Raw genomic sequence first — 23,452 nt, 5'->3', positions numbered from 1 at the left:
ACCACAGACCTCACACCCCAGACTAGGACTCTGCTCTATTTCTGTTATGACTATTTGCTATGTCGACCTCTCTATTGCCTTCTGATTCGGTACCCCTGCATATCTGCCTTCCTGTTGCCAGACCCTGCCTGTACCCGGTTACCGAATCAGCCTTCTGTCTCTGTACCTTATCTGCTCGTGTGTTGCCGACCTGGCCTGCCCGACCTTCCAGGCTGTCACTCACTCCTTGAGTGCTCAGTCTATCTGTACTAGCAGTGACACAATTCCACCAAGTGTCAGTTGCAACTAGGACTCCTGCTCCTCAGGGAGTCCGGCCTGTTAGCAGCCAGTGGCTACTTCTCCTGGAGTCCCCTGGCTGCAGTACAGTCTATATCTATCTCCAGATATCCCTGGTTGCCAGGCCCTCTCTATTCCCTCTCTCTAGGGGATAGTTCCTGTACTTTCCAGGGCCACCTGCCCCTCAGGTGGTTCTTGGCTAAGCTGCCTATATCTCCCGCCTCACGGGAGATAGCCTACAGTTACACCAAACACTTACATTTTATTAGGTGTCCAGAGGTTAGTCATACCTATATTATTGGTGATTCTGCAGATCATCCATAATCAGGTATACATCTGTATTGTTGATGATTCTGCAGATCATCAATAATCAGATTCTCTCTGTTTGCTGACACCGATCGTTACAGGATAAAGTTCAATTTTTGGTCGGAGTTTCTCTTTAATACCTGAAAGCTGTTACAGAGTCATTGCTATTTTTAAAATGGAGGATGGAAAATTCCATTGATCGCAGTGCACAATCAAGAAGCAGGAGGGGAGAAAGAGATTTAGGGAGGCGGGGCTGGGAGGCGCCCCGAATGCAGCTATTAGACTGCAACAGCACTTTATTTTGCCTGAGGAAGTGGGCTAGATCCCACGAAACACGTTGCCTGTGCTTATTAATAAATATTTCTACTCCAAGTGAGTTGTCGTCTATGAGGTAAGCCACCTCAATCTTTTAGTTTTTAGTGTTTTTAACTTTTTTTTATACCTTATTGGGTGCCTCTTTACCCCTTTCTCACTCTCCTGTAGGCTCTCTTCTCCTCATGTGATCATCTCCTGCAGTGGTGCTCATGTGATGCCAGAGGAACGTCAATAGGAGATTGGTGCAAGGAAAAGGCAGCCTCTGGGAAAGTGAAGCAGAAAGGAGGAAAGTGACTGAACTGTGCATCAAGACAAATAAATGTAGCCAAGCCTGTTTTCCAGGTGCCTCCATGAGTGCATACTTATGCATATGCTGCCATGGATTGGCACCAGGAAAGGAAAATTACCTGTAAGGTGAGTGTAACATCTTCCTGTTTTCTTGCACCACTCTGTATAGTTGTCATTGGAAGATACTGAGGGATGTCCACTAGGAGTGGCCTGTATTGGAAGGAGAGCAAAAAATGTAGCCCAAATCCCCAGCTGTAAGGCCTCTTTTCCACGGGCAGTTAATAGGCAGTGAAATGCCTCTCAGATTCTCACAACTGCTTAATGCTGCCTGGTAACTGCTCACTGCTGCCTAGCAACTGCTTGCTGAGCACACAGTTCAACTGCCCATGGAAAAGAGGCCTAATGGTGCCCATACACAATACAATAAAAATGTTTGATTTTCTCGTTTATTCGATCTAAACGATTGAATCGAATGAAAGTTGAAAATAATCTTTTTTTTTTTCGATCAAGAAATTTAAATGATTAACCCGTTTTTTCGAGAAAAATCTGATCAGAAATGGTGGAAACATTTTTTATGATTGTGTGTTGTAATTTGTAATTTTGTTGTCATGTATGTTAAATTGTATGAAAAGATCCTAATTGTTTCAAGGACTGTAATCTTTATTTGCATTATCTTCATAACAAGATTAACGATTAAATATTGAAATATGTGTATGAATATTATTATTTTATTATAATTATTTAGTTTTTTTTACTAAAGTAAAGAAAGTTTGTCCTCATCAAGGAGAGTCCACAGGTACATTGCAAATGCAATTTTGGCCTACTCCCTGTTAGTTAATAGAGCCGTTTGTAATCGCTCTGTGGTAAAAATTCCCTCAGCATGGAAAAAAAAAAATAACAACACTGTGAGGTAAAACACACCTTTTTTATCTTGCTCTTTTTTCTCAATTTGATTTTTCGCCATATTCGATCATTTTCCACGGATTTTCAGCCTAATCGAACGTTCGTGTATTGTACCTCGAAAACAACTATGCGATTTTTTTTTTTATCTAATCGTATAATCGAACGGATTTAGCTAATCGAAAAAAAAAAAATGAAAAAATTGTACAATGTATGGGCACCATTAGAGTTTCTTTCCCAGTAGTTATGTCTCTGCACCTAATTCTAATGTCGTCGTCCCCCCCTCAACAAGAATCTCTTCCTAATAACCAAACCTCATCTCTACCTGTACTTTACCTTCCTGATACCTAATCCTAATGTCCCAATGGCTGGCCCAGCAATGCTACTCCTTGATTGTGCTCCTGTGTCTTGGAGCGTTCCCCGCATGAGCAGTGCATTAAAACTAGTAACCACGCATGCCCAGAACATCCCCGGCTATTGGAGAGTGATCAAGGAGTGCCACCCGCTGGACAAAAGTCCCAGGTAAGTAAAATAATGCTCAGTTGTTTCAACTTGAGTATCCTTTAAGGGTTTCCATATACATATTGCTTGTAATACAATGTAGGTTGCACCTCCATTGCATTACTGACCCCATTTAACAACACTGAATGGAACCGTGTGGTGTTGAGCAGAGAAAAGCATGCAGTAATGATCTGTTAGAAAGCACTGCTGCTCAGCACATACAGTAAGTGTGCCTATCAGACTGTGCTCTCTATGCACTGTCTGATGTCCTTGCATATTATACACTGAGAGATGTTGCTGAAATCAACTCAGAAGAAGATCCGAACATTTGTATAGCGCTTTTCACCTGTCGGACTTAAAGCACTCAAGAGCTGCAGCCATTGGGACGCTCAAGAGCAGTGGCGTAGCTAAGGAGCTGTGGGCCCCGATGCAAGTTTTACATTGGGGCCCCCAAGCACTCTATACATAACAATTGATATGGCGCACCAAAACCTGTCAATGGCAACTACAGTGTCAGAGGTGTAAGAAGGGGATGGGGAGCAGTTTGTTAATAATTACCACTATTCAAAGTATCTATAGAAGTGATTATTATGAGCACAGGACCAATACAGAGCTAATTCTGTAGTTGAGGGAGGGCCCTTCGGGGCCCCTCTGGCCCAAGGGCCCCGATGCGGTTGCTACAGCTGCACCCCCTATTGCTACGCCCCTGCTCAAGAGGCCACCCTGCAGTGTTAGGGAGTGTTGCCTTGAATTCCTTACTGAATAGGTACTGACCGTAGCCAGGATTCAAACCCTGGTCTCGCATGTCAAAGGCAGAGCCCTTAACCAGTACACCATCTAGCTCAGCAGCAATACAAGTGTTCCCAGGCCCTTATTCCCTTCCTTATGCCTAGCCTTGTCTTCTAAGGCCTCTTTCACAGTGGGACCATGGGCGTAATAATAGGGGATGCAGCCCATGCGTCCCCCCCCCCCCCCGCCAGGGCCCGCTTTTGGCTGTTTTTGGGGGGCTGGAGGGGTCGCACCATGAGGGGAATACTATGGCCACAGTCGGCGGGGAGGGGGGGAAGGTCCCCCCCCTCCCTCACCTCGGGCTTTCCCCTCTGTGCTCCCCTCCAGCTTCAGGGGAGGGGGGCCCGATCACAATTTCTGCAGGGGGGCACCGGGGCTTTTAGTTACGCCCCTGAGTGGGACGTTAAAGTCGCACGTTATTCAAAATTATAACGCAGAGTAACGCACAGCATTACAATGTCTGTACGACATTCACAGTGCACACGCTGCATTGTGTGTAACGTGTAGTGATGCTCAAATACCCCTTTTTAAAATTCGAGTTTGGTCGAATTCGAATAGTAAATTATTCGAGGTCAGTCGAATATTCGAGTCGAATAATTTTTACTATTCGATTCGACCTCGGACTTCGAGCTCACTATTCGAGTCGGTATTCGAGCTAACTATTCGAGCTGACTATTCGAATTGGCCTTAAATAGCTTCCAACACTTGTTTTGAGGGTGAATGATGCAAGAAACCTCTTTTTTTCCAAGTAACAACAGCAAGTGATTATGTGGGGATGTTCCTTTAAAAAAAATGTGGAAAGAGAAGTTGTGTCCTTAATTTTGTTCAGTAGTGTTTCTTCTTCTTCTTCTTCTTCTTCTTCTTCTTCTTCTCCTCCTTCTCCTTCTCCTTCTCCTTCTCCTTCTCCTTCTCCTTCTCCTTCTCCTTCTCCTTCTCCTTCTCCTTCTTCTTCTTCTTCTTCTCCTTCTCCTTCTTCTTCTTCTCCTTCTCCTTCCTTTTCAATATCGTCTTCTTCTTCTTCTTCTTCTTCTTCTTCTTCTTCTTCTTCTTCTCCTTCCTTTTCAATATCGTCTTCTTCTTCTTCTTCTTCTCCTTCCTTTTCAATATCGTCTTCTTCTTCTTCTTCTTCTCCTTCCTTTTCAATATCGTCTTCTTCTTCTTCTTCTTCTCCTTCCTTTTCAATATCGTCTTCTTCTTCTTCTTCTTCTTCTCCTTCCTTTTCAATATCGTCTTCTTCTTCACGTATTTCTCTTTTCAATTTTTTTTTTAAAGAAATGCAGCTATTTTTGAGCGTAACAAATAGCTGGTGGGCGCACGCATGTTGGAAGCGCCATTGTATGTGCTCCCTGGCAGTGGAAACACAAAGACAGCAGGAGGTAAATTCAGCAGCAGGAGGAGGAGGATGAGTGTGTGGCAGCAGGCAGTCAATGAGGCAGGCAGCTCGCCGTGACATAATAGCCCTGGTACCTAGCGGTGATACCAGGGCTGTAAATAAACACAACAGGAGGTCCCAGACAGCGGTCGTGCAGCCCACATTGTGTCCAATACACAACTGGGACAACACAGTTTTCAACCCGGGCACCTCAGAAAAATTAAACCTTTTTTTTTTTTTAATGGTTTGTTTGGTTTTGGTTTTGCAACCAATATAGCTATTGTTTGACGTAATAGCTGGTGGCAGAGTGGCAGCAGAAGGTAATTCTGTGTACCCTGGCAGTGGGAAACACAGACAGACAGCAGCAGCAGGAGGAGGAATGGAGGAGTAGGCGAGCAGCTATTGTTTGACGTAATAGCTGGTGGCAGAGTGGCAGCAGAAGGTAAATCATCTGTGTACCCTGGCAGTGGGAAACACAGACAGACAGCAGCAGCAGGAGGAGGAATGGAGGATTAGGCGAGCAGCTATTGTTTGACGTAATAGCTGGTGGCAGAGTGGCAGCAGAAGGTAAATCATCTGTGTACCCTGGCAGTGGGAAACACAGACAGACAGCAGCAGCAGCAGCAGGAGGAGGTATGGAGGAGCAGTGTGAGTGTGGCAGCAGGTAGGCAGCGTGACATAATAGCCCTGGTACCTAGCGGTGATACCAGGGCTGTAAATAAACACAACAGGAGGTCCCAGACAGCGGTCGTGCAGCCCACATTGTGTCCAATACACAACTGGGACAACACAGTTTTCAACCCGGGCACCTCAGAAAAATTAAACCTTTTTTTTTTTTTTTATGGTTTTTTGGTTTTTGGTTTTGCAACCAATATAGCTATTGTTTGACGTAATAGCTGGTGGCAGAGTGGCAGCAGAAGAAGGTAATTCTGTGTACCCTGGCAGTGGGAAACACAGACAGACAGCAGCAGCAGGAGGAGGAATGGAGGAGTAGGCGAGCAGCTATTGTTTGACGTAATAGCTGGTGGCAGAGTGGCAGCAGAAGGTAAATCATCTGTGTACCCTGGCAGTGGGAAACACAGACAGACAGCAGCAGCAGCAGCAGGAGGAGGTATGGAGGAGCAGTGTGAGTGTGGCAGCAGGTAGGCAGCGTGACATAATAGCCCTGGTACCTAGCGGTGATACCAGGGCTGTAAATAAACACAACAGGAGGTCCCAGACAGCGGTCGTGCAGCCCACATTGTGTCCAATACACAACTGGGACAACACAGTTTTCAACCCGGGCACCTCAGAAAAATTAAACCTTTTTTTTTTTTTTATGGTTTTTTGGTTTTTGGTTTTGCAACCAATATAGCTATTGTTTGACGTAATAGCTGGTGGCAGAGTGGCAGCAGAAGGTAATTCTGTGTACCCTGGCAGTGGGAAACACAGACAGACAGCAGCAGCAGGAGGAGGAATGGAGGAGTAGGCGAGCAGCTATTGTTTGACGTAATAGCTGGTGGCAGAGTGGCAGCAGAAGGTAAATCATCTGTGTACCCTGGCAGTGGGAAACACAGACAGACAGCAGCAGCAGCAGCAGGAGGAGGTATGGAGGAGCAGTGTGAGTGTGGCAGCAGGTAGGCAGCGTGACATAATAGCCCTGGTACCTAGCGGTGATACCAGGGCTGTAAATAAACACAACAGGAGGTCCCAGACAGCGGTCGTGCAGCCCACATTGTGTCCAATACACAACTGGGACAACACAGTTTTCAACCCGGGCACCTCAGAAAAATTAAACCTTTTTTTTTTTTTTTATGGTTTTTTGGTTTTTGGTTTTGCAACCAATATAGCTATTGTTTGACGTAATAGCTGGTGGCAGAGTGGCAGCAGAAGAAGGTAATTCTGTGTACCCTGGCAGTGGGAAACACAGACAGACAGCAGCAGCAGGAGGAGGAATGGAGGAGTAGGCGAGCAGCTATTGTTTGACGTAATAGCTGGTGGCAGAGTGGCAGCAGAAGGTAAATCATCTGTGTACCCTGGCAGTGGGAAACACAGACAGACAGCAGCAGCAGCAGCAGGAGGAGGTATGGAGGAGCAGTGTGAGTGTGGCAGCAGGTAGGCAGCGTGACATAATAGCCCTGGTACCTAGCGGTGATACCAGGGCTGTAAATAAACACAACAGGAGGTCCCAGACAGCGGTCGTGCAGCCCACATTGTGTCCAATACACAACTGGGACAACACAGTTTTCAACCCGGGCACCTCAGAAAAATTAAACCTTTTTTTTTTTTTTATGGTTTTTTGGTTTTTGGTTTTGCAACCAATATAGCTATTGTTTGACGTAATAGCTGGTGGCAGAGTGGCAGCAGAAGGTAATTCTGTGTACCCTGGCAGTGGGAAACACAGACAGACAGCAGCAGCAGGAGGAGGAATGGAGGAGTAGGCGAGCAGCTATTGTTTGACGTAATAGCTGGTGGCAGAGTGGCAGCAGAAGGTAAATCATCTGTGTACCCTGGCAGTGGGAAACACAGACAGACAGCAGCAGCAGCAGCAGGAGGAGGTATGGAGGAGCAGTGTGAGTGTGGCAGCAGGTAGGCAGCGTGACATAATAGCCCTGGTACCTAGCGGTGATACCAGGGCTGTAAATAAACACAACAGGAGGTCCCAGACAGCGGTCGTGCAGCCCACATTGTGTCCAATACACAACTGGGACAACACAGTTTTCAACCCGGGCACCTCAGAAAAATTAAACCTTTTTTTTTTTTTTTATGGTTTTTTGGTTTTTGGTTTTGCAACCAATATAGCTATTGTTTGACGTAATAGCTGGTGGCAGAGTGGCAGCAGAAGAAGGTAATTCTGTGTACCCTGGCAGTGGGAAACACAGACAGACAGCAGAAGGGCAGTACACAGCAGCCCACTGTAGGTGTAAAATGTGTGGCTGCAGGCGACGTAATAGTCAAAGTGAACCAGGCTGGCTTAGTGAGCAGGAGCCAGGAGGTGGTAAAGGGTGGTAAGGCACATTAACGATGGTTCCGGCAGCCAGTTCATGTCCCCCTCTCGCCGACAACAGGGGCCAGGAACTCGCCTTCCACCCACGCCTGGTTCATCTTGAGAAACGTCAGTCTGTCCACAGACTTGTGAGACAGACGTGAGCGTTTCTCGGTGACCACGCCACCAGCTGCACTGAAGCAGCGCTCGGACAGCACGCTGGAAGGGGGGCAGGACAGCACTTCCAGGGCGTACTGCGCCAGCTCGCTCCAGATCTCCATGCGCTTGACCCAATACTCCATGGGATCAACAGGGGCATCGCTGTCAAGCCCGCTGTACGACCCCATGTAGTCAGCCACCATGCGGGTCAGGCGCTGGCTGTGACCGGAGGAGGATGCTGCTGCATGCATCTCCTCTCTAGTCACTGCTGCCGGAGCCTCTACAGTCCTGTAGAGCTCGTGGCTGAGAGACAGCAGGTCTGTGGGGCGCTTGCTGCTGCTGGATGCAGGCACCTGCTGCTGCCTCTGTGCTGGCTGCTGGACAGTGGGGGTGGAAGGCTGGGGGAAGGCTTCCTCCAAGCGCTCAACAAGGGCCTGCTGCAAGCTCCTTATTTGTTGCGCTGGGTCTCCTCCTGCAGGCGGCAGGAACTGGCTCAACTTCCCCTTGAGGCGTGGGTCCAACATCATGCTGATCCAGATGTCCTCCCTCTGCTTCATCTGGATCACCCTGGGGTCCCTGCGCAGGCACGTCAGCATGTGCGCTGCCATTGGGAAGAGGCGGGCCACGTCTGCTGGCACATCGACGTCAGTGCTGTCCTCATCCTCCTCCTCTGCCGCCTCATCCTCTCTCCACCCCCGCACCAACTCAGCTGCGCTGTGCTGATCCCCCTCATCAGCAGCCAGGTCAGGGACCTCCACCAAGTCCTCCTCCTCCTCCCCCTCAGAGGTGGACTGCGCAGCTGGTTGCCGCTCCTGCTGGTCCAAGGCTGCCGCTCCCTGTTCCAGCAAAGCATCGAGGGCCCTGTTCAGCAGAGAAACCAGGGGCACCCACTCGCAGACCATAGCATGGTCCCTGCTCACCATGTTTGTGGCCTGCAGGAAGGGAGCCAGCACTAAGCACACCTGCTGCATGTGCCTCCAGTCATCATCGGGGACGATGGACGGGATGTTGCTGGTCTTGTCCCTTCTCTGAGCTGCGGAAACAGTGGCCAGGGCAAGGTACTGTTTGACAGCGCGCCTCTGTTCAACCAGACGCTCCAACATCGCCAGGGTGGAGTTCCAGCGAGTCGGAACGTCAAGGATCAGCCGATGGCGTGGCAGATCCAGCTCCTTTTGCACGTCTTCCAGGCTCGCACAGGCTGCAGCCGAGCGCCGGAAGTGACGCACAACATTCCTTGCCGTTTCCAGCAGTTCGCCCATCCCCTGGTAGGTGCGCAGGAACTTCTGCACCACCAGGTTCAGCACGTGGGCAAGACAGGGGATGTGGGTCAGGTTTCCCCTGTCTATTGCGGCAACCAGATTGGCCCCATTGTCGGCCACCACCTCTCCGACTCTGAGGCCTCTGGGGGTCAGCCAAATCCTCTCCTGCTCCTGGAGTTTGGCCAACACATGGGTTGCCGTCAGCTTGGTCTTCCCAAGGCTGACCAAGTGCAGCAGCGCTTGGCAGTGGCGGGCCTTCACGCTGCTGCTGAGGCGGGGGGTTTGGCCAGGTGTGCCGGAGGATGGCAGAGGATCGGAGGAACCTGCTGCAGTTCCCCTGAGCCTGCGGGGTGGCACCACCCACTGTGTTGCTGCTGCTGCTGTGCCCGCTGCTGCTCTCCCATCCTCACCCCCTTCCACCAAGCTGACCCAGTGGACAGTGAAGGACAGGTAGCGGCCTGTCCCGAAGCGGCTGCTCCAGGAGTCCATGGTGACGTAGACCCTTTCACCAACCGCGTGCTCCAGCCCTCGCTCCACATTGGCCATCACAAAGCGGTGCAGTGCAGGAATGGCCTTGCGGGCAAAGAAGTGTCTGCTGGGGAGCTGCCAGTCTGGGGCTGCGCAAGCAAGCAGCGCACGAATGTCGCTCCCCTCCTGCACGAGCGTGTACGGCAGGAGTTGGGAGCACATGGCCCGTGCCAGCAAGCCGTTCAGCTGCCGCACGCGACGGCTGCTGGGAGGCAGAGCCCTAACCACCCCCTGGAAGGACTCGCTCAAAAGGCTCTGGCGTGGCCTTTTGCTGACACGGGAATCAGCAGACACAGCAGAGGAGGCCACTGAGGACTGGCTGCCAGAACAGGCCTCAGTGTCGGCGGCAGGAGTTGCAGAGGGGGGAGGAGCAGTGCGTTTCCGCACTCCTGCTGGTGCTGCTGGAGGAGCAGGAGGGCGGGTGGCTGCTGTTGCTGCTGCTGCTGCTGAAGGCTGTGCAGTGATGGGTGTGGTGCCACTGCCAGCAGCAGATGCCTTCAGCCTCTGGAACTCCTCATGCTGGTGGAAATGTTTAGCCGCAAGGTGGTTGATGAGCGAGCTGGTGCTGAACTTTAAGGGGTCTGCACCTCTGCTCAACTTCCGCTGACAGTGGTTGCAAGTGGCGTACTTGCTGTACACAGTGGGCATGGTGAAAAACCGCCAGATTGGTGACAGAAACTTCCCCCTACGGCATGGAAGCGCTGCTGCCTGTCTCCCTGTGGTGGTTGGGGGGGGGGGCTTGGGTGCGGCTGGGGGTGGTACTGGCTGATGCTGCTGCTGCTGCTGCTGAGCCTGAGACACCAGCAGGCTGTGGGATGCTGCCAATGCTTGCAATGATGCGCCTCCTTGCAAGGCCCACAAGCGCATCCTCCTCCTCCTCCTCAGAGCTGCTGAGGACGACATCCCCTGGAGGTGGTGGCACCCAGTCTCTGTCTGTCACCGGGTCATCATCATCCTCCCCCTCCTGAAACATGTCCTGCTGGGATGAGGACCCCCCAAACTCCTCTCCTGATGCATGGATGGGCTGCTTGACTGTCGCCACAGTCTTGCTGTCCAATCCCTCATCCCCCAAAGTGCCCATCAGCATCTCCTCCTCAAGATCGCCAACAACAGCAGACAATTTACTCATGATGCCTGGGGTCAAAAGACTGCTGAATGACAGGTCGGCGAGTGACGGTGAACTGGCCTCCTCCCCAGACCCTGCTGGGCGGCTGCTGCGAACAGGGGTGGTGGTGGTGGTGAGGGTGGAGGCCTCGGATGCAGAGCTGATGGCGGGCTGCTCATCCTCCGTCATGAGTTGCACCACAGTGTCTGCATCCTTTTCCTCAATGGGACGTTTCCGACCCGGCTGGAGGAAAATGGGAGCAGGTGCTACACGCTGCTGCTGCTGTGTCTCTGCAGCGTGAGTTGCAGATGCTCCTGCTGGGCGGTGCCCAAGGCGTCCACGGCCAGTGGCTATGGGAGGAATGTTAGCCACTGACGCTGCTGCTGCTGCTGCGGAACTGTGCATGGTGGCGCGCCCGCGGCTTGCCACAATGCTGCTCCCTCTCCTCCTGATTCCCTTGCTGCCCTTCCCCTTGCCCAAACCGCGCTGGCTGCCACTTCCAGACATCTTAAATGTTTTGGGCGTATAGACAAAAGTTTTGTAAAAGGGCGGGTGAAAAGTGGGGTACTTTAATGGAGTGGGTTGGTTGGTGAGGTGACTGAGTGAGTGTCCCCTAGTACAGTAAGTAAGTAGTAACAGTCAGGAAGTACAACTAGCAGTTACAATAATCAGTAGTAATCACAAGTAAATTTAGTGTGTGTACACTCAGACAGTGAGTGCACGCACGCAGGAGCTAGTAGCCTATGAACACAGTGACTGAGTGTCCTAGACTCCTAGTACAGTAAGAGTAAGTAGTAACAGTAAGTAGAACTAACTAATTACAATAATCAATCAGCGATCAGAAGGAAATGGAGTGTGGGTGTGTGTACACTCAGACAGTGAGTGCACGCACGCAGGAGCTAGTAGCCTATGAACACAGTGACTGAGTGTCCTAGACTCCTAGTACAGTAAGAGTAAGTAGTAACAGTAAGTAGAACTAACTAATTACAATAATCAATCAGCGATCAGAAGGAAATGGAGTGTGGGTGTGTGTACACTCAGACAGTGAGTGCACGCACGCAGGAGCTAGTAGCCTATGAACACAGTGACTGAGTGTCCTAGACTCCTAGTACAGTAAGAGTAAGTAGTAACAGTAAGTACAACTAACTAATTACGATAATCAATCAGCGATCAGAAGGAAATGGAGTGTGGGTGTGTGTACACTCAGACAGTGAGTGCACGCACGCAGGAGCTAGTAGCCTATGGACAGTGACTGAGTGTCCTAGACTCCTAGTACAGTAAGAGTAAGTAGTAACAGTAAGTAGAACTAACTAATTACAATAATCAATCAGCGATCAGAAGGAAATGGAGTGTGGGTGTGTGTACACTCAGACAGTGAGTGCACGCACGCAGGAGCTAGTAGCCTATGAACACAGTGACTGAGTGTCCTAGACTCCTAGTACAGTAAGAGTAAGTAGTAACAGTAAGTAGAACTAACTAATTACAATAATCAATCAGCGATCAGAAGGAAATAGAGTGTGGGTGGTGTGTGTACACTCAGACAGTGAGTGACCGCACGCAGGAGCTAGTAGCCTATGGACAGTGACTGAGTGTCCTAGACTCCTAGTACAGTAAGAGTAAGTAGTAACAGTAAGTAGAACTAACTAATTACAATAATCAATCAGCGATCAGAAGGAAATAGAGTGTGGGTGGTGTGTGTACACTCAGACAGTGAGTGACCGCACGCAGGAGCTAGTAGCCTATGGACAGTGACTGAGTGTCCTAGACTCCTAGTACAGTAAGAGTAAGTAGTAACAGTAAGTAGAACTAACTAATTACGATAATCAATCAGCGATCAGAAGGAAATAGAGTGTGTGTTGTGTGTGTACACTCAGACAGTGAGTGCAGTGCGCACACGCAGGAGCTAGTAGCCTATATGAACAGTGACAGTGAGTGTCCCTACGGGTACAGTAAGAGTAAGTAGTAAGTAAGTACAACTAACTAACAATAATCTATCAGTAATCAGAAGGAAATAGAGTGTGTGTACACACAGACAGTGAGTGAGTGCACACACGCAGGAGCTAGCTAGTAGCCTATAAACAGTGACAGTCAGTGAGTGTCCTACTCCTAGTACAGTATAACTACAATACTATTAGTAAAGGACAGCAGAAATACTGGTATAGATGAGAGAAATAAACAGAGGACAGCTGCCCACAGAGGCAAGGCCCCCCTGAGGCCTAAACCTGTAAGCTTGCAGCAGCTGCCTGTCTCTAATGTAACACACAAGCTACTAACTAAAATACAATGTCTATCTAACTAACAACAATATAGGTGTATATGGCAGGTGTAGGTAGGGTTGCCATCTTTTGCCTGAAAAAATACCGGCTTTAGGGTGTGGCCTGGAGGTGTGGCCTAAAAGTGGGAGGGGTTTGTTACGACCTTTTTTCAAACATAGCACAAGAAAGTTGAATATTTACAGAAATAGAAACAAATGTTAAAGGGATCATAAAGGCAAGGATTCCTGGGGCTTCTACCAGCCCCCTGCAGCTGTCCTGTGCCCGCCCAGCCACTCACTGATGCTCCGGTTTCCCACCGTGGGTCAGTTTCGTGTTTACTAATTCAGAGTCGGTGGGCCACTGCGCCTGCACAGCTCTGTCCAAACATGTCCTTTGCATTCCTGTCTGCTATAGCATCCTGCGCAGGACGCCATTCTGGATGGGAATGTGAAGAAGGATACGCGTGGACAGAGCTGTGCAGGCGCAATGGCCCGCTGACCCTGAGCAGGCAAAAACGAAACTAACCCCTGGGGGGGAATGGAGGATAGTTGAGGACCGGCAAAGGCACAGGATGGCTGCAGGGGTTAGGTAGAAATCCCAGATAAATGAAACTTAATTTTTTTTTTCTTGCCTTTAGGATCCCTTTAAAAAGTTTAAAGAACACCTGTAAAAAAAAGTGGCCATGGGTGGTACTTGCCTCTGGAAGGGAAGGCCTCTGAATCCTAAGGCTTCCTTCATTCTCCTCGGGCAGCCTGATTCTGCGCTGGGACCCCCGGACAAAAGAAAACAAAAACAATCCACGTTGCCATTGTGCGCAGGAGCAGTAGCAGCTTCCCACTTGGGCTCTGGTGAAAATAGCCAAGCCTGATCGGGTCTGCTCTACTGCGTGAGCCGAGCGGGAAACTGCTAGTGCGCATGCACACATGTCCAGTGTTCTCCCCAGAATTTTTTTCCAGCCGGGTGGCATGAAATAGTAGCCGGGTGGCATGAAATAGTAGCCGGGTGGGTTGAGATGAAAATGCAGGGCAACTCTGCTTACAGCATAGGAGGAGGTGAGCCGATGACAGCCGGGTGGTCACCAAATCTAGCCGTGTGGAGCACCCGGCTAAAAGAGCCTGGGGAGAACACTGATGTCAACAAGCAGTCAACAAGGAGATCTTGGAGGGTCCTAGTGCTGGATCGCCCCTGCCGAGGACAGGGAAAGCCTCATTAGGATCCAGAGGCTTCCCTTTACGAGGTAAATACCCCAAGGGGCACTTTTTTTCCCTACAGGCACACTTTAAAAGTGCCCATTAATTATATAATTCCACAGCTGATCAATCATTTCCAATGATAATCTATCGGTTGTACCCTTTTAACAGCCGAATTACCGGTAGCCAAGTCGATCAGATTAATAGAATCGACCTGTTTTTCGGATTGATCCCAGGGTAATTGGCTAGCAGGAATTTGGCCATTAATGGGCATGACCAATTGTTTCTGACTGATTACTGTGGAAATGATCGATCAGCCACAGAATTGTATCATTAATTGGTACATTAAAGTGTACCTGAAAACTCGGAATAAAAAGATTTTATACTCACCCGGGGCTTCCTTCAGCCCCATGAGCACCGAATCGTCCCTCAACATCCTCCCAAGTGCCTCCGTTTGGCCGCAATCAGCCCTGGTAATCTGGCTCCGTCGCATCAGTCGGCTCTTCTGCGCACACAACCGAGGGGCTGCACATGCGCAGAAGACCCCGACTGATGCGACTGAGCCAGTTACCTGGGCTGATTGCAGCTGAACAGAGGCACCCAGAAGGACAGCGAGGGACGCATCAGTGCTTATGGGGCTGGAGAAAGCCCCGGGTGAATATAAAATCTTCCTATTCTGAGATCTCAGGTACACTTTAAAAAGTACCTAAACCGTTTGAACTAAAATGAGACTCTCTCACCTCCCACCAGCCCCCTGCAGACGGTCCTCAATGGTCCTCTATTATCCCGTTGCGGGTTAGTTTCGTTTTTACCGACTTGGAGTCAGTGGGCCACTACGCCTGCGTATCTTCGCGTTCTCCTCCGCAATTTAAGGGGAGCGCGAAGAAGGATAAGCGTGGCCAGGGCTGCGCAGGCGCAGTGGCCTGCTGATTCTCAGTCAGGAAAAACAAAAATAACCCGCGGCGGGGAACAGAGGATCGTTGAGGACTGGTGTGGGACAGGACGGCTGCAGGGGGCTGGGAGAAGCCCCAGGTAAGTGAATATAAATTTAATTCAAACGGATTAGTTTCCCTTTAAAAGTCTGAAAGGGAGGATAGGGGCTGATGGAGGTTTGGGGAGAGAGAGAGAAAGTGACTGTGTGTGTGTTCACTCTACCTGCTGGACAGGGTCAGGTCATTTGGATGATCCTCTCTCCTTGCTGTCACACAGTATAAGCTGTGACAAGTCGTCTGGACGCCTCTCCTCCCCACACTTCTGACTGCTGCCTGGGGGGCTGGGACAGTGTCTCTTGCAGTTTAGCTGGCTGTGTCTCTTCTCTCTCTCTTCTCCTGGAGTCCTGGCTCTCCACGAGTTGCCTGGGGGTTGGGCTCTGCAGAAATTTCCAGCCTCTCTCTGTCGTCCTCTGCTGCTCTGACTGTTGCTCTGTCTCTCGTGGCTCAGGCAGCAAGTGACTCCTCCATATACACTCCCCAGTGACTGTGACTCAGCTGAACAATCTACCGTAGCTGCTTGTGTGAGGCAAGGAAAGCTGAGACCATTGGCAATTCAGGCCATGTGCTGCTCTGCTGGCTGCTGCTCCGAGGCAGCTCTCTCTCACTCACACCCAATCCTGGCTCCTCCTCCCCCTCCCACAGTCCTCAGCAGCGTGGGGAAAATACAGCCACTCCTGTGATTGGCTGGCAGTACGTGACCAGCCAATCCGAGAGAAGAAAGGAGGGAATTGTGTGAGGGAGATCAGCCTGCAGCCTGGGGCTATTTTTTCCGGCAAATGACGTGCCGGAAATAATTAAATTCCGGTCCCGGCTTTTTAGCTGTTTTTACGGCTGGGCCGGCCAGATTCCGGCCGGGTGGCAACCCTAGGTGTAGGTGAGCAAAAACGCTAGGTAAATGATCACAATAGAGCACTTGCTAAGCCAAAGCACAAAGGAGCAACTCTCTCTCTGTACAAGTCTCAGGCAAGCATGGAGAAACGGAACATGGCGGCCGCTATTTATAGGGTAGGGGCTGGCCAGGGTTCCCCTCTGTGATTGGCTGCCGTCAGAGGGCCTGGGAGCCCTCTGATTGGCTCTAAGGACATCAATCTGGGCTATGACGCTATTCGAGCTCGGTACCGAGCTCGAATAGCGCCGAGTTGCTCGAATAGCTCGAATAGTGAATGGGCTATTCGAGTGTACTCGGATAGCCCATTCGAATAGCTCCAGCTATTCGGAGCTCGAATACCGAGCTCGAATAGCTGAAAAAGAGCTCGAATATTCGAGCTACTCGAATATTCGAGCTCTGCTGAGCACCACTGGTAACGTGTAGAAATATTTAGAAAGTGCTGCATGCTGTGTGTTTATCAATAAATTTGCTGTGTTATGTGTGTTGCACATGCTCAGTAATGTTTGTTTTTTCTTTTAAATGTAACGCATGCGCTGTTTTCGTTCCATCAGTATGCAACCAAAACGGCGCACCAAGAGACACATAACGCAGTGCAAAATAACGTCTAATTTTATAACCTACATGCGCTGCGTTAGGGCCACGTTGTGCGACTTTAAAGAGACACTGAAGCGAAAAAAAAATGATATTATGATTTGTATGTATAGCACAGCTAAGAAATAAAACATTAAGATCAGATACAACAGTGTAATTGTTTCCAGTACAGGAAGAGTTGAGAAACTCCAGTTGTTATCTCTATGTAAACAAGCCATTAAGTTCTCCAACTAAGTTAGTCGTGGAGAGGGCTGTTATCTGACTTTTATTATCTCAACTGTTCCTGGACTATTTACTTTTCCTCTGCTAGAGGAGAGGTCATTACTTCACAGACTGCTCTGAAAGACTCATTTTGAATGCTGAGTGTTGTGTAATCTGCACATATTATAGAATGATGCAATGTTAGAAAAAACACTATATACCTGAAAATAAAAGTATGAGAATATTTTCTTTGCTGCTAATCTTCTAGTAATTATTCATAGTACACAACCAATTCACTATATCATATTTTTTTTTCGCTTCAGCGTCTCTTTAAGGTCGCATCAAACGCAACGTCCCACTGTGAAAGAGGCCTAAAACTAACCCTTCTAAATGGCACATAAACTTAGCATGTACACATTTTATCTGCTTCAACCCTCTTCTGATTCCAGGAGGTAGAAGTTAATGAACTGTCCAAGCCCAAGACACCAACTTCAGGTGAAACATGCAGCTACATGTGAGTCAATGCAGTGAAAGGCCATGTGCTAAATAAGCAGTTTGAAGTGTATGCTTTCATTGCTAGCACTTTAACTTTAGGCTTGTTTGCCATCCATTTTCTGCATTCAGGGCTGTTTCCTGGGCAGTGCGGGCAAGGTGGCCCTAGGCGCAGATCAGCAAGTAGAAGAAGGGGGCACAGGCAGAAGCACATAACCGTTAGGGAGCTGGTGGCACTCGGTGAAGCCAAATGGAAGAAGAATATTACCAGCATGATCACCTTCCTTGACTCCTCCTAGGCTGCCTGCATCAGACGTCAAGTCATCCTCACGTCACTACTGCATGATGACACCTGATGTCCTGTAGCGGTACTGCAGGCTTTCAGTGCGTGGTGCCCATGGAGGAGTCGGCTTTCCGGGCTCTATTTGCCTGTGTGTTCTCTTGGTCCCTGCTTCCTCTTGGATGTGTAGCTGATTACTAGTAAGTAGGCAGTTCTACTTGTGACCTGTGGCTGTGTGACTGTCCCTAATGAGTTTATTGAGTGACAAAGCTTCATGCCAGTAACACATGTAATTATGAAAAATAGACCACAAAGATAATTACTCCAGCAGAAAGGATTAGATCAAAAACCTTATTGCAGGGCTCAACAGTCCAAAGCCTTTGCCATATAGTCTGGTTCAATTTCAAGTCCACAATTAATCTTCAGATGTTATGTCTTCTGTACCTCAGAAAAGAAAGAAAACACAATACATGGGGCCTGATTCACAAAGCGGTGCAAACTGTTTAGCACGGGTGTGCTAAACAGTTAGCACGTGAAGTGCATTTCGCGGACTTTTGCACGCGCAATTTGCCGCGAATCGTGGCAAATTTCGCGCGCAAAAGTCCGCGAAATGCACTTCACGTGCTACACCCGTGCTAAACAGTTTGCACCGCTTTGTGAATCAGGCCCATAGTGTGATTCTGTAAAAAAAATATATGGTAAGTTTTCTCCTGTGTCAGTGAGTGGGCTCGATTCACAAAGCGGTGCTAACCCAGTTAGAGACTTTAGGCGTGATAACCATTGCACCACGCTGGTGAAAAGCCAGTTTAGGTGTGATAAGTTTAGGCGTGATAAGTTTAGGCATGATAAGTTTAGGCATGATAAGTTTAGATAAGTTTAGATCACGCGCAAAGTCCCGCACGCAAAGCAGCGCCATTAAACTCTATGCGAAATGCACCAGACTTTGCTAGCGCAAAACTTTTGATTAGCTGTGCACTGCGGTGCTAACCCAGTTGGTGCTTAAACTTATCACGCCTAAACTTATCACACCTAAACTTATCACGCCTAAACTTATCACACCTAAACTTATCACACCTAAACTTATCATGCCTAAACTGAGTTTAGGCGTGATAAAGGGCTTTTCACCAGCGTGCTAACTGTTAGCACCGCTTTGTGAATCAGGCCCAGTGTGTATACTGCCACCATACACCATGCAATCTGCAATGCTTCTGTCTTCACTCTGAAATGGCTCTCATACTCCAAAGGCATTAACGATGCATAAAACAGAAAAGGGGTATATAGCTAGAGATGGCCCGAACCTCCGATTTTCGGTTCCCGAACCAGGATCGCGGATCCTCCCACGAAAGTTCGGTTTGCGATCCGCAATACACTTCAATGGGGAGGCGAACTTTGAAAAATAGAAAAAATATGGCTGGCCACAAAAGTGATGGAAAAGATGTTTCAAGGGGTCTAACACCTGGAGGGGGGCATGGCGGAGTGGGATACACGCCAAAATCAGGATTGGACGCAAAGCAGCGTTTTAAGGGCAGAAATCACATTGGATGCTAAATTGCAGGCCTAAAGTGCTTTAAAACATCTTGCATGAGTATACATCAATCAGAGAGTGTAATTAGTGTACTGCTTCACACTGACACACCAAACTCACTGTGTAACAGCTGTTTGTGTAGTGACGGCCGTGCTGGACTGGTGCGCACCATGGCCAGAGTGCAGGCGATAGCGGTTTTCAAGCCCATATGGTAGTTAGGCATAGGTAGGTGTCCCAGTAGTTAGCTAGGCATAGGTAGGTGCCCCAGTAGTTAGCTAGGCATAGGTAGGTGTTCCTGTATAGGTAGGTAGGTGCCCCAGTAGTTAGCGAGGCATAGGTAGGTGTTCCCTTATAGGTAGGTAGGTGCCCCAGCAGTTAGCTAGGCATAGATAGGTGTTCCCGTATAGGTAGGTGGGTGCCCCAGTAGTTAGCTAGGCATAGGTAGGTCGTCCCGTATAGGTAGGTGGGTGCCCCAGTAGTTAGCTAGGCATAGGTAGGTGTTCCCGTATAGGTAGGTAGGTGCCCCAGTAGTTAGCTAGGCATAGGTAGGTGTTCCCGTATAGATAGGTGCCCCAGTAGTTAGTTAGGAATAGGTAGGTGTTCCCGTATAGGTAGGTAGGTGCCCCAGTAGTTAGCTAGACATAGATAGGTGTTCCCGTATAGGTAGGTGGGTGCCCCAGTAGTTAGCTAGACATAGGTAGGTGTTCCCGTATAGGTAGGTAGGTGCCCCAGTAGTTAGCTAGGCATAGGTAGGTGTTCCCGTATAGGTAGGTAGGTGCCCCAGTAGTTAGCTAGGCATAGGTAGGTGTTCCTGTATAGGTAGGTAGATGCCCCAGTAGTTAGCTAGGCATAGGTAGGAGTCCCAGTATAGGTAGGTAGGTGCCCCAGTAGTTAGCTAGGCATAGGTAGGTGTTCCCATATAGGTAGGTGGGTGCCCCAGTAGTTAGCTAGGCATAGGTAGGTGTTCCCGTATAGGTAGGTGGGTGCCCCAGTAGTTAGCTAGGCATAGGTAGGTGTTCCCGTATAGGTAGGTAGGTGCCCCAGTAGTTAGCTAGGCATAGGTAGGTGTTCCCGTATAGGTAGGTAGGTGCCCCAGTAGTTAGCTAGGCATAGGTAGGTGTTCCCGTATAGGTAGGTGGGTGCCCCAGTAGTTAGCTAGGCATAGGTAGGTGTTTCCGTATAGGTAGGTAGGTGCCCCAGTAGTTAGCTAGGCATAGGTAGGTATTCCCGTATAGGTAGGTAGGTGCCCCAGTAGTTAACTAGGCATAGGTAGGTGTTCTCGTATAGGTAGGTGGGTGCCCCAGTAGTTAGCTAGGCATAGGTAGGTGTCCCAGTATAGATAGTTAGACAGGGCCTGGCACAGTATAGCGATTACCAAGGTCCAGCTGCAATAGATAGGGCTGTATAATGCAGTGTCAGTGGGCAACACAACAACAACAAAAATAGATCACAAGAACAAGATTAGCTCTCAAAAGAGCTGTTGTGGGGTGCTATTTTAGCAATAAGAATCAGCAAGGAGCAAGCTAACAAGCCTACAAGAGCCTAACTAATCTTTCCCTATGAGAGAGTCTACAGCAGCTGTCCCTTCTCTACTGTAGGCACACGAGTGAGTCCAAAGCCTGACGCTGCCTGCCTTTTATAAGGGGGGGGGGGGGGAGTGGCTCCAGGAGGGAGTGTAGCCTGATTGGCTACAATGTGCCTCCTGACTGTGATGTAGAGGGTCAAAGTTGACCCTAATGGTGCATTATGGGAGCGAACCGAATTTCCGCAAAAGTTTGCGGTTCCCCGCAAACGGTAACCACCGGAAGTTCGCCGGGTACCGTTCAGCATCTATAGAACTGAATATTATCAGCACAGGACCAATCAAGAGCTAATTCTGTGGTTGAGGGTGGGCCCCTCAGGGCCCCTCTGGCCCAAGGGCCCCGATGCGGTCGCTACCTCTGCACCCCCTATTGCTACGCCATTGGTTCGGGCCATCTCTATATATAGCATAATTCTGCCACATATATCTCCCTTATACACCAAAACACACACGCGTGCCTCCACCAGTATGCATATAGATTTTACGCTCACCAAAACTGGTCGCTGACTGACCACAGACCAGCTCTCCCAGCTTTAAAGTGACTTTAAATTGACCAATAACGTGACCTTTAAACTAAAAAGGCTCCCATAAGGTAATAACGCTTTGTTAAAAATTGTATAAACATAGAGTGTCCATTCAAGAAAGAGTGACCGCCACTCAAGAGCTATAAAAGTATAAACTTTATTGATCAGATTTCATTCTTTACCAAATTTCCCCCTGTGCATAACCCTCCCCCCCATAAAATTCTGCCTGAGACCTCAACGGGAGCGCTCCCCCAGACTTGCACATTCACACACCAACCATACAATCACGATCGGCCGATCTTTTTAGGATTGCACTTGTGTGTATAAATGGGTAAGAGATAATGTCCACTTGCTTCCCCACAATACTTCAGCTTCCTTTTAGTCTGTTCCCAATAACTCCTTCACCGGATAGCAAACTTCACATGCCTATCCCCAAGGGGCAACAGTGACACTTTGTGATTGTCCCGTATAAGCTGAGCGGTAGATGCTCCTTCCAGAACAGCTGAACTATGCAGCTCCACTCCTCTCAGCAGCGGCGACTACAACACTTCAAGTGATACAGTTCTCCAATATTCCGCTCAACCACGGTAATGGGTGTTACCTTCTCCGGCCCGCTCCAACGTCAGGTGCATACCTTGCTGCGGCGTCCCGCAGTACCGGGTACCCGGTTTGGATGACAAGGAGGAAGCGTAGGACTCTCGACCCTCATGTGCAGCGGGGAAGCGTCCCGTCCATCTCAAACAGCCGTCCACGCCCACATACGCGTTACGCCCACATCACGTGGGCTTCCTCAGTGTGATGACGCTGTGAATCTGAGGCAGTAGGCGTTCACACTCTCTCTTATATCTTGAACGCAGCAACCAAGTCTCGTTGTGGCAAATGCTTGGGAACCGGATCTCATTCTTGTTCCGACATCTCCTCCGCATCCAAGCCTCCTTTTCACTTGTAAGCAGAAACCATTGTCCCACTACATTTTTATATAGTGGAAATGCTTTAGTTTTTATTTTATATTTGTTGCTCTACTCAGACACATAACTGTTCTCCTATCCAGGGATCCTCTCCCAGATTAATTCTTCTTCCTTTTTGTCTCCTATTTAGGGACAATACCACACAGTCATACAGCGAAGTAATCATCACCGTACCTTCTTAAAGGGACACACATTTTCATGCATTCAATTGCTTTCCTCCAAAAAGTACACTTTTCCCCCCTCCTACTGATTACTTGTTGTTCACTTCTTATATTCTGGTAGAAAGTGGGCCAGATTTAGGTCTGAATTCAACCCATTTGGGATTAAAGTCCCCAAATTATAAATCCACCTATTCTCCACTTGATACAACAATCTATCATGATCTCCTCCTCTTATATTCCTCTTTGGCTTCAAAATCCCTTTAAATTTCAAACAATCTGGATTGCTATCGTGAAACAGGGCAAAATGTATTCCCAGAGGGCTTTTTTCATCTGCCTCCTTTATGTTGATCACGTGTTTCCCTATACGTTCTTTGAGCTTCCTTTTTGTTTTCCCTACATACTTAAGCCCACAAGGGCACGTGATCATATAGATAACACCTTCTGACTTGCAGTTAATGAAACTTCGTATTTCATATTCTCTAGTTACTTTTGCATTCTTAAACGTTTTGGTTTTCTCAACCCGTTTACAGTGTATACATGAACCACAGGGGAACATCCCATTGGGGATAGGGCCCAAGAAACCCCTCCCATCACTCTTTTTCGGCTTAGAGTAAACTTCAGCTCTTACCAATGTATCCTTCAAATTAGGAGCTCTCCTGGGGGTCAGAAGTGGATAGGGGCCCACAGCCTTAAGTACATCAGGGTCAAGGCTCAGTACATGCCAATGCCTCTGTAATATTTTCCTTAATTGGGGCCAATGTGATCCAAAGGTAGTGACAAGTCTAACCTTGTCATCTCCTTTTTTCCCCCTTATCTTTTTCTGTAGGCATTCCTCTCTATCTAGAGTGGAAGCCCTTTCAAAGGCTTCCTCCAACACCTGCTCAGGATATTCTCTCTTCCTAAAGCGCTCGCACATCTTCGTCGCCTCCTCTCGGAATTCCTCATCCCTTGAGCAATTCCTTCGAGTTCGCACCAGTTGGCCATATGGGATCCCCCACTTCTGACATCCAGGGTGAAAGCTCGTTCCATGCAAGTAAGT

The 23,452-nt window shown here is 48.9% G+C and overlaps 1 protein-coding gene and 1 long non-coding RNA gene across 4 annotated transcripts in view; one reads left to right on the top strand and one right to left on the bottom strand.

Annotated features, from left to right (window-relative positions):
• LOC137529111 (uncharacterized) overlaps nt 1–15,812 on the bottom strand; it is a 109,880-nt gene extending 94,068 nt beyond the window's left edge. The window contains exons 1-2 of one of the 2 annotated variants that reach the window (XM_068251089.1): nt 15,364–15,812; nt 1,025–1,159 (exon numbers count right to left, since the gene is read on the bottom strand). The gene's annotated coding sequence lies outside the window, so the exon portion shown is untranslated. The remainder of the gene's footprint in view (nt 1–1,024; nt 1,160–15,363) is intronic. The other variant, XM_068251090.1, reaches the window with a different exon arrangement.
• Nucleotides 15,813–15,963: 151 nt separating this feature from the next.
• The window catches only part of LOC137528314 (uncharacterized), a 65,516-nt gene continuing 58,027 nt past the window's right edge, over nt 15,964–23,452 (top strand). Inside the window, exon 1 of one of the 2 annotated variants that reach the window (XR_011023362.1) lies at nt 15,964–16,074. This is a non-coding gene — a long non-coding RNA (uncharacterized lncRNA). Of the gene's footprint in view, nt 16,075–17,512; nt 17,854–23,452 lie in introns of those variants that run through there. The other variant, XR_011023363.1, reaches the window with a different exon arrangement.

This window comes from Hyperolius riggenbachi, chromosome 8, assembly GCF_040937935.1.
Source record: "Hyperolius riggenbachi isolate aHypRig1 chromosome 8, aHypRig1.pri, whole genome shotgun sequence".
Taxonomy (NCBI): domain Eukaryota; kingdom Metazoa; phylum Chordata; class Amphibia; order Anura; family Hyperoliidae; genus Hyperolius; species Hyperolius riggenbachi.
Note: the sequence above shows the minus strand (reverse complement) of the source record. Positions and strands in the feature narration are given on the sequence as shown.